The sequence below is a fragment of the Salvelinus sp. IW2-2015 genome, linkage group LG26 (genome assembly GCF_002910315.2).
Source record: "Salvelinus sp. IW2-2015 linkage group LG26, ASM291031v2, whole genome shotgun sequence".
In the NCBI taxonomy this organism is placed as follows: domain Eukaryota; kingdom Metazoa; phylum Chordata; class Actinopteri; order Salmoniformes; family Salmonidae; genus Salvelinus; species Salvelinus sp. IW2-2015.
This window is the reverse complement of record NC_036866.1, coordinates 11,740,371-11,749,721: the sequence shown is the minus strand read 5'-3', so window position 1 is coordinate 11,749,721 and position 9,351 is coordinate 11,740,371.

Sequence of the window (9,351 nt, the reverse complement as noted above, 5' to 3'; positions counted from 1 at the left end):
CCTCTGCCTGCCCTGACCCTGAGCCTGCCTGCCGTTCTGTACCTTTCGGACTCTGCTCTGGATTATTGACCTCTGCCTGCCCTTGACCTGTTGTTTGCCTGCCCCCCTGTTTTTGAAATAAACTTTGGTTACTGATTGCATCTGGGTCTTCTCTTGAGCCTTGACAGTACTAACTGGCCTTGACGGATCCAACAGACACGGACCAGCTCCGCAACACCGTCTCCTCCCAAGGAGCCACCCTTGGAAGGCACAAAGAGTTGCTTTATGGTCTTATGGAAGGGTTCCACACCTTCACCGAATGCCATGACCGCGCGTTGAACACATTTCTGGAACAATTCCGCAGGTTGCCCGTAAGGCAGCCTACCACGACGGTAACCTCTCGGCTGAGAGGTTACCGTCGGTTACCTCAGTAACACAGCTGTTTACATCATGGCCACCCCGGTTTCCCGAGAACCCCGCTTACCTCCCCCGGAATGCTTCGCTGCAGAGTCGGGAACCTGTCGGGCGTTTCTCGCGCAGTGTTCTCTTATCATCGAGCTGCAGTCCTCCTGCTTCCCCTCGGACCGCTCAAAGATAGCGTACCTCATCACGCTGTTGTCCGGGAGGGCTCTCGCCTGGGCTACGGCCGTGTGGGAACAACAGTAGGCTGTATGCTTCAGTCTGGAGGAGTTCATGGAGGAGGTGAAGAAGGTTTTCGATTCTCCATTGTCCGGGAGAGAGGCTGCCAGGAAGTTACTCCAGCTTCAGCAAGACTCCCACAGTGTGGCAGACTATGCGGTGGATTTCTGCACATTGGCAGCTGAGAGTGCCTGGAACCCGCAATCGCTGTTCGACACATTCCTGCACGGATTATCGGAGGAAGTAAAGGACAAACTAGCAGCCTGGGAACTACCTACGGATCTCGACTCACTCATTGCCTTGACCATCCGGATCAATGGGCGGCTAAGGGAACATAGGAAGGAGAGGAAGTCCAATTCCATCTCGCCTCTGAGGCATCCTGGTAGTCCCAAACGTTTCCGAGGCCGAGAGAACCCGAGTTCCCACGAGAGTCTCCGAAGTCTGCCGATTCACCTCTTCCCGAGCCGATGCAACTAGGCAAAGCTAGGCTGTCCCCAGCCGAACGACTACACCGGCTTCAAACGTTGCCTGTATTGTGGGACTACTGGTCATTTAGTGTCCTCCTGTCCACTAATAGACCAGGCTCACCTGTAGGGGCGAGTTCTCTGGTGGGGCATACGGATAACTTTTCCTCTCTCCTTACTCGCACCCTTTCCCATGTCATCCTGCTGTGGGGGAACCAGTCGAAATCTCTCTGGGTACTCATCGACTTTGGGGCCGATGAGATGTTTATGGACGCACCCTGGCATCCGAGCTGGGCATCCCCATTCAGCCCCTTTCCATTCCCAAGGACGATAGAGTGCTGGATGGGCGCTCTATAGACCGGGTCACCCACAATACCACTCCCATCAACCTACGAGTGTCAGGGAACCACAGCGAGACTCCACCTTCGCCTCTCCCGAGCCCGTTGGGGAATTAAAGCAATGAGACAAGATCAAAACTGGGGAGAAAAGGGGGGTAAAATAAAAATAAAAATAAATACCTTATTTACTTAAATATTCAGACCCTTTGCTATGAGACTGTAAATTGAGCTCATGTGCATCCTGTTTCCATTGATCATCCTTGAGATGTCTTTACAACTTGGAGTTCATCTGTGGTAAATTCAATTGACTGGAAAGGCACACACCTGTCTATATAAGGCCCCACAGTTGACAGTGCATGCCAGAGCAAAAAAACAAGCCTTGAGGTCGAAGGAATTTTCCGTAGAGCTCAGAGTATCACGGCTCAGGATGAGACACAGATGCAGACACAGGAGGCGGATAGTTTGAATCTCAGATATTTATTATATCACAGGGGGCAGGCAAACGGCAGGTTGAGGGCAGGCAGAGGTTCGTAGTTCAGGTCAGAGTCAGGCAGGTACAGGACGGCAGGCAGGCTCAGGGTCAGGACAGGCAGAAAGGTCAGAACCGGGAAGGCAACAGAATTTGAGAACAGGAAAATGGGAAACACGCTGGTACAACCTGACAAGACAAGACGTACTGGCAACAGACAAACAGAAAACCCAGGTATAAATAGACAGGAGATAATGGGAGAAAATGGGAGACACCTGGTGGGGGGTGGAGACAAGCACAAGGCAGGTGAAACAGATCAGGGTGTGACATTATCCTCCCTCTAGGAAACAGAAGACAAAGGGCTGTGAGAGAGAGGTTTAATCTTAGACACATGAAAAGTGGGATGTATACGGAGGGTGCAGGGCAACAGAAGATGAATAGCAGAGGGGCTAAAGATTTTAGAGATGGGGAAATGGGGGGAAAGTTTACGGGACTCCACACGGAGGGGCAGATCCTGAGTGGAAAGCCATACTCTCAGCCCAAGACGATAGCGGGGAGCAGGGATCTGGTGGCGGTCCACCTGTCGCGATCCCTAGAGGTGGTCTTAAGAGTGGACCGGGCTCTCTTCCAGGTATGGCGACAGCGGCGGACGAACATCTGGGCAGAGGGTATGCTAACTTCTTCCTCTTGCTCAGGGAAGAACGGGGGCTGATATCCCAAGGAACACTCGAAGACCGAGAGGCCAGTGGCCGAGCATGGAAGGGTGTTGTGGGCGTATTCCACTCACACGAGTTGCTGGCTCCAGGTGGTGTGGTTGGCAGAGACGAGGCAACGTAGAGCCGTCTCCAGGTCCTGATTGGCTCGCTCTGACTGGCCGTTAGACTGGGGATGAAAATCGGAGGACAGGCTGGCCAACGACCCATTGAGGGTGCAGAACGCCTTCCAGAACCGGAATGAGAACTGAGGAACGAGATCGGAAATCATGTCGACCGGAAGTCCATGGATCCGGAAGACGTGCTGCACCATGAGCTGTGCCGTCTCCTTGGCTTAGGGTAACTTGGGAAGAGGAATAAAATGGGCAGCTTTGGAAAACCTATCCACCACCGTTAGGATAGTGGTGTTGCCATCTGACGAAAGGAGACCGGTGACGAAGTCCGGGGATATATGGGACCAGGGGCAGTGAGGAATGGGGAGTGGTTGAAGAAGGCCAGCCGGAGCTTGCCACAGAGTCCTATTCGGCACACACACAGTGCAGGCGGCACCAAACGTAGAGACACCAGGAACCATGGTGGGCCACCAAAAACGTTGTCGGACAAAAGCCAGGGTCCGACAGGAGCCAAGATGGCAGGTGAGTCTAGAGGAATGTGCCCATTCCAGGGCCGGGGCACAGGCGGATTCTGGAACAAACATCCGGTTAGCCGCCCCCCGGTCTTACGGACCAGTCTCAGTGAGGTTAAGATGATGGGAAAGGAAAGCGCAGGGATGCAGCTTTTGGTCCTGGGCAGAACGCTGAGACAGGACGGCCCCCACTCCGACTTCCGAGGCGTCGACCTCCACCACGAACTGACGGGACTGGTCCGGATGGATTAAGATAGGAGCTGTAGTGAATCGATGCTTGAGGTCCGACAATGCCCGGTCAGCTGCTGGAGACCACGTGAACAGAACCTTGGGAGAGGTGAGTGCTGAGAGGGGGGAAGCCAGGGTGCTGTAACCCCGGACAAAACAGCGGTAGAAATGAGCAAACCCCAGGAAACGTTGCAGCTGCACTCTGGATGTGGGTTGAGGCCAATCCACCACCGCTCTCACCTTGTCAGAATCCATCTGAATATTTCCTGCAGTGATGACATATCCTAGGAAGGAGATGGTGGAGTGATAGAATTCACATTTCTCTGTTTTCACAAAAAGCTGGTTCTCCAGGAGATGCTGGAGGACCTGTCGAATGTGGAGGATGTACTCTTGAGCTGAACGGGAAAAAACGAGGATGTCGTCGAGGTAGACAAGCACAAACCGGTTCAACATGTCATGGAGCACATCGTTGACCAGGGCCTGGAACACTGCGTATTGGTCAGTCCGAATGGCATCACAAAGTACTCGTAGTGCCCACTAGCCATGTTATAGGCTGTCTTCCATTCATCTTCCCATATCCGAACCAGATGGTAGGCGTTCCAAAGCTCCAACTTCGGGAAGATAGTCACCCCTTAGAGAGGATCGAAAGCCGATAAACGGGCGCAGGGTTTTGTCCTTCTTCAGATACGAATACTCCCTTCAGCAAGAGAGTCCTCAATGTACCCTTCCATCGTCTTGGTCTCCGGACCCGACAGGGAATAAAGCCGCCCCCGAGGTGGTGTTGTGCCCGGGAGAAGGTAGATAGTGCAGTCATAGGGTCGATGCAGAGGAAGAGGTGTGGCGCGGGCCTTGTTGAAAAACTCCCGGAGGTCCTGGTACTCCGCAGGAACGGAGGAGAGATCAGAGGCTTTTCCCAAGCCTGCGAACTCATCTTTAACCACCTCCGATAATCCATGAAGGAACGTGTCGAATAGGGATTCCGGGTTCAAGGCACTCTTGTCGGCCAAAGTGCAAATATCGACCATGTTGTCTGCCACACTACGGGAGTCTTGAAGCAGTTGGATTAGCTTCTGAGCAGCCTCTCTCCCAGACAACAGAGAATCAGACACCTTTCTTACCTCCGCCATGACCTCCTCCAGACTGAGGCAAATGGTGGATTGTTGCTCCCACACCATCGTAGCCCAGGTGAGTGCTATCCCAGACATCAGCATTATCAGGTACGCTATCTTCAAGCGATCCGAGGGAAATGAATTGGGCTGCAGCTCGAAGATGAGGGAGCACTGGGAGAGAAACACCCGGCAGGTTCCTGGATTTCCAGCCTAGCAGTCCGGAGGAGGTAAGCAGGATTCTCGGGAAGCAGGGGAGAAACGCTGCTGGTAGCGGGGTTACTGAGAGTCTGGGAGGTTACCATTGTGGCTTGCTGCCTTGTACATAATCCGAGGAATTGCTCCAGCAATGCATTGAAAGCATGTTCATGACGTTCCGCCAAGGTCTGGAGTCCTTCCATAAGGTTTTGAAGTAACTCCTCGTGTCTTCCAACGGTGGCTCCTTGGAAGGAGACAGCGTTGCGGAGCTGGTCCGAGTCTGCAGGGTCTGTCATGGCCAGTTCGTACTATCACGGCTCAGGATAAGACCCAGATGCAGACACAGGAGGCAGATAGTTTGGGTCATGACGAGAGGCAGGGTGTGTGTTGTGTACCTCCAATCAGGTTGATTTGCAAAGTTTCATCGACATTGGTGTCATATTGGCTTAGATATGATGGTACAATAATACATGCCTTATACATGTTGTCCTTTATAATGTTCCTTCATGTAATGTTTATTAAAACATAAAGACTATACCATATAGTGTTGCCCACCACAGAATCCAGCGAAGCATGTAGTCAAGCTATATTGTTCATACCTCTCAATCTCTTCGTTCCAGCAACATGCCTTTCATTTCAGGGAGCTGCATCCTGTCCCTCTGTGGTTTTCTCCACCTTTAATCTACTTATTATTATTTAGATGTACAGGAGAGAGAGAAAAACACTAATAGCCACTGGAACGTAGCTCCCCCCTCAAAATTGGACACTCTTAAAAGGAAGAATATTACGGCCTGTAACAGGAGACTGATGCATTGAGTCCATACAGTAATTATGTGTCTACACCTGACTTGAGAAATAAAGAGGAGACAAGGGGTGAAGAATTGTTTCCAGAGCCCACCAAGGTTGAAGCAGCAGGAGAGAGAAAAAAGAAAAGTATAGAGAGAGCAAAGCGAAAATGACTTTTGCTGCAGCAGACACGTATGAAAATGTTTGCTTCACTGTTGGGTCCAAACATCTCCATGTAACAACATTATGGTAATTACACTTATTTAGCTAAATATAGCCGTCACAATCAGTTACTTAGAGAGTGTATGACGGTACTGGCTAGACGACTGCAACTGAGAGAATGAGGCCATCCATTTTGGCTCTGCATAATCAGAGAAAATAACTATCAGACAATATGAGTCATTGTGAAGTTGTTGCTTTCCATAATTTCTATCAGAAATGGGACCTTTTTTTATCAGAACTCTAAACACGACCCATTTCACAATTCAACACACAAGTCCAAATGAAATACATCATATCATCGCACTCAAACTCTCTTTGAGGTAGGTGAATTATTTCAAGCATGACAAAAAAGCTTGACCATATTTGTCCATATCAATCAGTCAGTAGGACAGATTAATCAAGATTAGAACTCAGAAGCGATGTTTACTTAAATGCATGTGGTTGCCATATAGTGGAGCTCACATTTGGCTGTCTCAATATTTACTCCATTTACTCTAGAGGTAAATTTCTTTCACCACCACTCCAAAGCCAGAAAAGTCTCCAACCTCCATCCCTCTCTCCCTCCCTTCCTGCTTTGCTCGCTCGCTTTCTCTCCCTCGCTCTCCCTACCTCAGTTAAAGCTGGAACTGTAAAATAAAAGTGTTGCCAGTTTCTGAGTGAGACCCAACATACTCCATTGAGGTTGAATTCCTATAGCCCTCTGTATAGTCTAAGCTCCTCTCTCAGGTGGAGGGGAATCCATTGTGGCAACCCAGGGCCCTCCTAGGGTTCCTAGCAGGTTCTAACAGAGAAAGTCAGTAGCCAACAGAGTCCAGTATAATGGGCCAAATATGAGCTGACGGCAGTCATTCTGGTCCTGGTTCATTCAGTTCACTGCAGCCCGGGGTGCTCAATGTAGGGACATGCCTGGTGTGGATTGGATGTTGTGTTTTGGCTATGGAGAACTAATGCTTAGGAGCTGTAATAGATCTTATCCTGGCCTCTTGAGAACCCACAGGTAGGGGTTGTCTTCAGCACAGGCAAAAGGTCTGCTAATGCTCACAGGATTAGCATGGATTAATTAAGGTACTGGTGGAACTGAAGTTAGCAAAACTTTGGAGCATTAGCTATACATGATAAGCCATGTTTGAAAAAGAGGGAGGCAAAATTAACAAAATACTCTGAGGGAGTTATAACTGTCTGCATAAGGTATGTCCTACAGACAACTGACAACTTCAAGGTAATGTACACAATGAGACAAGACATTAAACATTTAATTACAAAACCAAAATAATGTCAATCAAACACGTTGCATTTACCACATGATCCATCCTAAAGTGTTACCAAATTTACAACCAGAAATTAATTTGTTTTGCTTAGTTTCTGCATTGTTCTTTATACCATGATCTCATGGCCTTAGGATATCTCTATTGTCTAACTCAGGGGTGGGCAACGGCAGTCCTCGGGGCCTGATTGGTGTCACACTTTTTCCCCCATCCCTAGCAAACAAAGCTGATTAATCAAATTCCATTCTAAACTGTAGATCCTGATTAGGTGATTATTGGAGTCAGGTGTGTTAACTGGGGCTGGGACAAAACTGACACCAATCAGGCCCTCGAGAACTGGATTTGCTGATGCAGAATACGACACTGAATCCGGCATTGGGGCCAATCCGTTGGACAGTCCAAGGCCATGGGTGCACTTACAGCCAGGAGTCAAACACATTTAGATCTAGTGATGCACCTTACAATCCTCCATAAGCATTTAATCATCAACCTTAAACCATGCATGTGTGATCAGTTGTGACTTGTAAATATACAGTGCCTTCGGAAAGTATTCAGACCCATTTACAGAAACGCTCTCTATCCATCCTGACAGAGTTTGAGAGGATCTGTAGAGAAGAATGGGAGAAACTCCCCAAATACAGTTGTGCCAAGCTTGTAGCGTCATACCCAAGAAGACTCAATGTTGTAAATTCTGCCAAAGGTGCTTCAACAAAGTACTGAGTTAAGGGTCTGAATACTTACGTAAATGCTTTGTCATTATGGGGTATTGTGTGTAGATTGAGGAGGGAAAAAAACTATTTAATACATTTTAGAATAAGGCTGTATGTAACAAAATGTGGAAAAAGTCAAGGGGTCTGAATACTTTCCGAAGGCACTGTATCTGTTTGAACACGTGCCCTGTGACACATTATGTATAATCCTGGAGTGGTTTGCTCTCCTCTGAGACACCATGGAGAGAGTGTGAAAAATGCATGGCTATTATCTAGAACCTAAAGGTGCTATCTGGAACCTTAAAGGGTTCTTCAGCTGTCCCTATAGGAGAACCCTTTGAAGAACCCTTTTTGGTTCCAAGTAGAACCCTTTTGAGATCCATGTAGAACCCTTTCCACAGAGGGTTCTACTTAGAACCCAAAAGAGTTCTACCAGGATCCAAAAAGGGTTATCCTATAGGGACAGCCGAAGAACCCTTTTGGAACTTTTTTCTAAGAGTGTAATGTTGGACAATGTGATTTCGGCCAATGTGATTACCTTGATAACGAAATGCAGATTACTCATGGCGGGGAAGGCCTTTCTGAAGTCTTTGTCTGAGCACACAAAGGCTCAGGTGCAGTCGGTGATATTGAAAGCAAACATGCACACACACACACACACACACACACACACACACACACACACACTCCCTCCCTCCTTCTTATATCAGTTATCCTCCACTGCACCATATTCTTGGTTCTGCAGCACTTTGCCCTGGAGGCTACTTCAACCTCACACAGCCCACAGCTCCAGTTCACTCCAATAGAGTATCCTACTGGGGACACAGTAAACAGAGATAGAAATCTAACCAGAAGATGCAAACACAGACACAAAACTATCTTTCAGGATCCACTGTCCACTCAAATGGTTTGGGAAAATTAGGCACACGTGTCTTCTCAAGGCACTTGAGTGTTCCTGTATCAGAGAGAGGACACACGTGAAAGATTACCTCTGACCTATAGGATATTCCTCTCCATCTGAGGACACGCTGGGGGAATAGTCTGGGTCACATGACCTTCAACAAGGACTCTGGACTTGGGAGGTGCAAGTGTCAAACGTATGAAAAAGTATGAAAATGTATCCACTCACTCTGGATAAGAGCGTCTGCTAAATTACAAAAAATAAAAAAAATGTCAACATGTTAGTTTGCAATTTCTTCATGAAAAATTGCACAATTATTTCAAACATGAAATAACCTATAACACGTTAGGTTTGTTAAAATAGAGCACTCTGTCTCTCTCTTCTGCTGCCAAAGATAATATGGATGGAATTAATTTAGTTGTCGATAATGGTAGAACCACATTGCAGGTTCATGTAGAATATTTATGCTGTTTAAGAGGTGTTAGAGGAGTGAAGAAGGACAGAAGCTCTGTTATACAGTCATATGATAGACACCATACCTGTTCTGAAAATACAGCGGAAACATTCTGAGTGAACCTGTTGTTTTCCTTATCTGCAATTGATTGGATTGAGTCCTAAGAACACTCTGCCTGCCCTTAAGGAAATACTACTTATTTACTGTGAACATTTCTTGCTTGTGACTAGATGGAGTACAACTATGACCGGAAT